Source organism: Chiloscyllium plagiosum, unplaced genomic scaffold, assembly GCF_037043375.1.
Source record: "Chiloscyllium plagiosum isolate Xiang-an unplaced genomic scaffold, Cpla_swu_hap1 HiC_scaffold_31, whole genome shotgun sequence".
Taxonomy (NCBI): Eukaryota; Metazoa; Chordata; class Chondrichthyes; order Orectolobiformes; family Hemiscylliidae; genus Chiloscyllium; species Chiloscyllium plagiosum.
Genome location: NW_028270169.1, coordinates 53,797,261 through 53,803,472, shown reverse-complemented (window position 1 = coordinate 53,803,472; position 6,212 = coordinate 53,797,261). Strand labels below are relative to the sequence as shown.

Below are 6,212 nucleotides of genomic sequence, written 5' to 3'. Positions count from 1 at the left end.
ATATCAGATTGCTCCAATCGCACAAGTTTGAAACCCTGTTCGGGCTAGGGTGGGTTGGGGACCTGCCTCCTTGTCCCAAGCATCGTTTGGAGACTATGGCACCCTGACTCTGACCTGTTTGGTGCAAAGCTTATGAGGAAATGCTGTTTCTGAAACGCTTTCCTCCCAACCTACACTCCTGGTGATCCAATGTATTCAGCTTAACCATAGATCTGACTTCCATGGTTAATTGGAAGCAAACAGATTCTTAAGTGACCCGACAAGGATCAACAGCCTCCCCCCACCTCCAGTCTATATTTTTAGATAAATACGGGCAAGTATTTTTTTAAAGTCCAGCAGATGAATCCCTGGAGACTCCTGGCGGGTTGGTAAGCCCAGTTCAGAGTCAGTCATGGTTTATGTCGAGTCCGCAAGGACTCGAGATTGACTGAGACTCAAAGCACAACGGGCGGATGTGGTGCTAGATTCCTGTTAAACAGCGGAAACGGTAGCTCGGAACCGTTAATTAGTTTGCCCTTCACATTAAGCCTGCCACCCCCAGCTCGGAGACACGATGAAAACCCGTGAAAGGAGTCCCTGAGTTTGCAACCGGTAAGGACTAACCTCCTGAGGCAGAGAGCTGCTCTCTTTCCCATCTCCAGCTCCTCAAAACATATTCCCGTACTTCTGCAGAGCAGATTACTGCATTGAATAGTTATTAAAAATGGTTATTAATTTCAAAGAAGAGAACACTTGAATCTTGGGTGACTTCTAAATAAGCTAATTAATGTAATGTTTAAAGTAGAAACCCGCCCAGTGAAATAAGTAATTCACGATTTAAAATCTTATGCGTGCCTGTGTGAGGGCACAGAGTATATGTCTGTCAAAGGGTCCAAACTCTGCAACTTCCTAATTGCACCGGCCGAGTTTGTAATTGTGATAAACTGTTTCATCCGTCAAGATCGAATTTCAAGTGAATTCGATTCAGACCCTAATCCTAATGCTGGATGGTTTTGGAAAGGGATGATTCAATGACCAGAGACTGTCTGTTTCTCCTTAGCATAACCCCTGTATATTCGGGGAGCTGTCTGGGAAGGACCTTTTCAGTAACTCTGCATTTTACCACAACCGCAGGTGGGATTTCAGGGCGAGCGAGGAACAGAATCAGGCTATGAGATGTATAGATTTATTTAAACATAGAAAATACTTGCTGAGAACCTTGGAAATTTCATGTTAAACATATAAATGGGGTTGCAGGCAGACTCCGTTGGCCTGCCTCTCTGGTTTTGAGTGGTGAAGTTGACCCGGGGATACTGTGATCCCACATGCTCCTTTTTCTGGAGTTGTGTTCGCTGGATTGTTTAGCAGCAGTAGACCCAGGTTTGCTGCAGTCTGAAAGCGATAGAACGGAGCTCTTATGTTAAACTCTAGTCCGTCATTGTCTTTAAGGTGTTCCTGGCGTCCATAGAACTCGGCAGAGCCCACCAAGGTAGAAATACTTTTAAAAGAGTATTGTTTACGGACGTCGAGAAAGGATATTTTGATGCTGTTTTAGGCTTCGATGCATGTGAAAGTTGAGGGTTGGTCTCCCACTGATTCAGATGTTTTAAAAAAAAAATCACTAAAACATTTTAGAAACAGTTCTTGAAAATGATAATTTAGAAGTTGTACTTTGTTTGCAGTTCACGGCCGTCTCAAGTGTATCACATAACAGCCTTTTAGCATCTGAGCAGTCTCTCTCTTTTCGATCACGTCTCATTTCTAGTTACTTTTGATTTTAAACAAAAAAAAATCTTCTTGACGTAGGCATCACTGGAAAAGCCAGCATTCATTGTCCATTCGTAAATGCCCTTGAACTGAGGGGCTTGCTTTACTATTTCAGAGAACAGTCAACTACGTTATTGCTGTGAATTTGGAATCACACACAGGCCAGCCTGGTAAGCATGGCAGATTTCCTTCTCCAAAGTGAACCAGATGCTGCTTGATCATTGATACCTTCAAGGCCACCTTCATTGGGTCTAAATTTTACAAACTGAATTTTAAATTCCACATTGGTGGGATTTGAAGCTGCATCCTCAAAAGACTAGGCATGGCCTCGAGATTACTCATCTAATGGCATTACCTCTATGCCATCATCCACCCCAAAATGACTCCTGTAATTAAGAGAAAGTGATTCTAGTCAACAAAGCCAAATTGCAACAGATATTGTTTTGTTCTACCATTCAATTAGATAATGGTTGAGCCATCCCTCATTTCCCCTCCTATCCCCACATGTTCTTCCCTAACACAAATAAATGTTGGAAACATTGCACTCATTTCTTGCATATTGTTTACGTTGTCCCAGTTAAGTTCTTCAGAGTCTGCAACACTGCCTCAAGCCCCACGTCCTCCCCAACACCCCTCTCAGAATGCTATCAGTGCATATTGAAAACAGTTTGGAAATAATGCCTCTGGTTGACAGTCATGTGGTAAGATTGGATAAGTTTCCCAAGAACTAATTTCCTGTAAATGAAATGAAAGAAATATACAAGGCAACAGATTTTTAAAGATGGTTCTCAATGTGGGTGGCACAGCAAACCAATGTTTATTGCCCAGTTCCTATGCACGATAAAGACATTGAATCATTTCTGTAGGATGAGACCGAAGTCAGACATCGAGCAGACCAGGTAAGGGTAACAGGTTTCTAAACAATTTGAAAGGGAGAGAAAAGGAATTCTAGACCAGTTGGCCTGACATTTATTGCTGAGGAAATAACCTGTGTCTGTAATTAAGATGAGTGACAAGGCTGATTGATGTAATGGACCGGGCACTGTCTATGAAAGTCATTAATTGGAATTTGCAAGAGGCATTTGATAAAGGTCCTCACAGAGGCTCTATAGCTGATGTTAAAACTCACAGAACTGAAGGAAAATTGTTGAGCTAATTGGGAATTTGCCTGAACTATAGGAACCAGTAGAGACAATGAAGTAGTCCCTGTCATTGGCAGGATGTGCTTTGTGGTGTCCCGCAAGGATCTGTGCAGTAAACTTTTCACTATTTATTAATGACTTGGATAATGGATTAGAAAGCCACAGATTCAAGTTTGCCAATGAAACAAAGTTAAGGGGTATTGTAAATAGTGGAAATTTGTAATTTTAACAGAATGTCAAAACTGTGGCAAATGGATTTAAATGTTGGTAAATGTAGTTATTTATATTGGACCTAAAAAGGAGCATTTTATTAATGGTGAAAAGTTGGGTACAATGGACATCCAAAGAGACCCTGGAGGCCCATGATCATTAAAAAGTTATAAATGCTTTGAGAAAATAGTCAAGGAATAGAATCTTGATATCTAAAGAGTGAGCTTTTGAGAAGGTAGTTATGCCTTCCTGATTAGGCCACATCCGGAGTACTGCAAGCAGTTCTGGACACCAAAGCTTAGGACAGATATATTGGTTTTGATCTGCAGGCAGTGTGGATTTACTCAGTGACATTTGAAATAAAATGTTAATTTATGATTTAAGATTTTATAAACTGTTATTGCATTCCTGGGAATTTAGATTAAGCATCAATTTGATCAGCGTTTCCAAAACATTAAGGGGAACACATAAGATTGATACTTCTGCTTGTAAACAGCTTGAGGTTTGATATCTTACTCCTGTTCATTCTTTCTTCCCTGAAATGTACTATTGAACAATTTGGATATTGACTGTGACTGTACAATCTTTATGGTCCATTTTTAGTACCGTTGACAAATTATTGGTGTAATTGAACTGAATTCTGCTATTTTAAATGGTAGAGTTTGAATTTGGAACTTTTGGGTATTGTTTGTCTAGCAAGAGGCTCTTGTACCCTAAATGCTTCAGGAAAAAAATGGAAGGTCAGTATTCCTATTGTGTTTTATTCTTGCTTTTGGAAATTTTGCTGAGCTTAAGAACAAGAATGGATTTATGCATGGATCCTATAGGGCATCTGCTTAATTCTGCCCTGAGATTTTTTTTAATTTCAAAAATATACTGTATTCATAAAAACAACTTTGTATGTAATATGTACACATTATCACAAAAGTAGTAAGCTAAATATTGGACTGACTCTATCGAAAAGAAAAACCCCAAAACCTCTATTACATATATAGTACTAATATTTACATATATCTGAGGCACTGGCAGGGTCTGATAGCTGACTGGACCTCCATTTACCTTCAGCAGGAAGACCTCAGACAGTGGTCTTTCCTCACTGCGCCTTGGCGGCAGTTTCCCCAAGCTTTTGTGCATCCCTCAGCGCATAGACTTGTTATCTCTGCCCTATAATCACCGAGGCACTGTGGAGAACAAGTCAGGAGCTCGATGGCGTCTGTTGCCAAACGTTTCCCACCCCTTGTGTCATGCCACCCTCCACACTAGTGTTGGCAGTGCCCTGAATTTATCCTCTTTATCCTTTTGCATTGCTTGTTGGGTTGGTAGCTTCCTTCATAAATTGGGAGTGAAGATAACAGCTTTGTTGGCTGTCGTTGTTTTGTTACATCCTCTTAAAGATAAGTAGTTAAAGTGATAACGCAGATTATTTCCAATGAGGTGCTAATGAAAGAGATAATGTAGAATAACAAGCTATCACTATTCTAAAGCTTTCACTATGAAGCAGACCCACCAGTTCATTCTTACCATTCAAGAGGGAAGTATCATGTAGGGATAATTAGGAGAAGGTGTGAAGAGGCCCAAATGATGCCCCTATCATAAATTAGTTTGAAGTTCGCTAGTCTTGGCAATTTTTGTTTTGTACAGCAAGCAACAACGAGAGAAGTTACACTATGAGTATAGCAATTGTTAGATTGCAAAGATCACGGCCCATCTAGTTTTCTGTCTACCATTCTGGTGGTCAGATGGAAACTGATAATAGAGCTGTCAACTACTACAACGATTGATCTCTGTCAGTTAGTCTGCAGAAGATTCAGAATTAATCTGAAGAAGGTCTCCGAGGGAAAGAACTTTGGACACCTATTTTTCCCAAGTAAAGTTTGGGGGAGGTGATGGCTTGGTATTATTATCGCTAGATTATTAATCCAAAGATCCAGGTAATATTCTGAGGACCTGGGTTGAACCCCACCATGGCAGGTAGTGGAATTTGAATTCAAAAATAATCTGAAATTAAGAATCTTATGAAGATTATCAGGAAAAACCCATCTGGTTCACTAATGTCCTTTAGGGAAAAAACTGCCATCCTTACCTTAGCTGATCAACATGTGACCCCTGACCCACATCAGTGTGGTTGACTCTTAACTGCCCTCTGAGCAATTAGGGATGGACATTAAATGTTGGCTTAGCCAGTGACGCCCACATCCCATGAATGAATTAAGACAAAACCAAATTGTAGAGGAGAAAGTGAGGACTGCAGATGCTGGAGATCAGAGCTGAAAATGTGTTGCTGGAAAAGCGCAGCAGGTCAGGCAGCATCCAAGGAGCAGGAGAATCGACGTTTCGGGCATGAGCCCTTCTTCAGGATGCTGCCTGACCTGCTGCGCTTTTCCAGCAACACATTTTCAGCAAAACCCCAAATTGTACCCAACCGCATGATAGCACTTAATTTGCTTATGGCAGTGGCATATGTTTAAGGATAAACCAAACAATATTTTAAAATCATTAATGTTTTGTTCCAGGAAGTTTAATGATACTGTTATATTACAGTAGACTTATTAAAAATATACCATTTCATAGCAGGAAGGGCAAAGATCTGAAATCCTGTGCATTTGTAAGGCTGGAGCAACGAATCAAAATTGTGGACGTTCCCACAGCTCCCCAGTTAGATGTTACTTGTGAAACTTCAGATTTTTCAGTTTGTTGGAGAGACTAGAGAATCTTTGTAACAGAGAGGAAGAATCAACAGAGGAATTCAAAATTTTGATGGTATTGGTTGTGGATAAGAATAAACTGTTTCCAGCAGCAATAAGGTCAATAATCAGAAGGCTCAGATTTAAGATCGTTAACAAAGGTACCAGCTGGGCAGATAGGGGAAATTATTTTCCACACGCTGCTGTGGTCAGGAATGCAGTGAAAAGGGTTTTTGTCGTAACTTAGGAAAGAGAGTTGGATCTATACTTGAAACAGAGCAATTTGCAAGGCTATGGGGAATAAGCAAGGGAGTGACTAGTTCTTTTAAATAATTGACAGAGACATAAAGGCCTGAAAGGCAATGTGCTATGCTGTATAATGCTTTTGGACTCAAGGTTACTTAGACCAAGTGACTGGCTTACAGTTGTC

General features: G+C 40.5%; 1 protein-coding gene across 2 annotated transcripts in view; it reads left to right on the top strand.

Moving 5' to 3' along the window:
• The first annotated feature begins 269 nt into the window (after nucleotides 1–269).
• The window catches only part of LOC122564161 (linker for activation of T-cells family member 2-like), a 72,890-nt gene continuing 66,947 nt past the window's right edge, over nucleotides 270–6,212 (top strand). Inside the window, exon 1 of one of the 2 annotated variants that reach the window (XM_043718808.2) lies at nucleotides 270–591. The gene's annotated coding sequence lies outside the window, so the exon portion shown is untranslated. Of the gene's footprint in view, nucleotides 592–2,625; nucleotides 2,646–6,212 lie in introns of those variants that run through there. The other variant, XM_087977545.1, reaches the window with a different exon arrangement.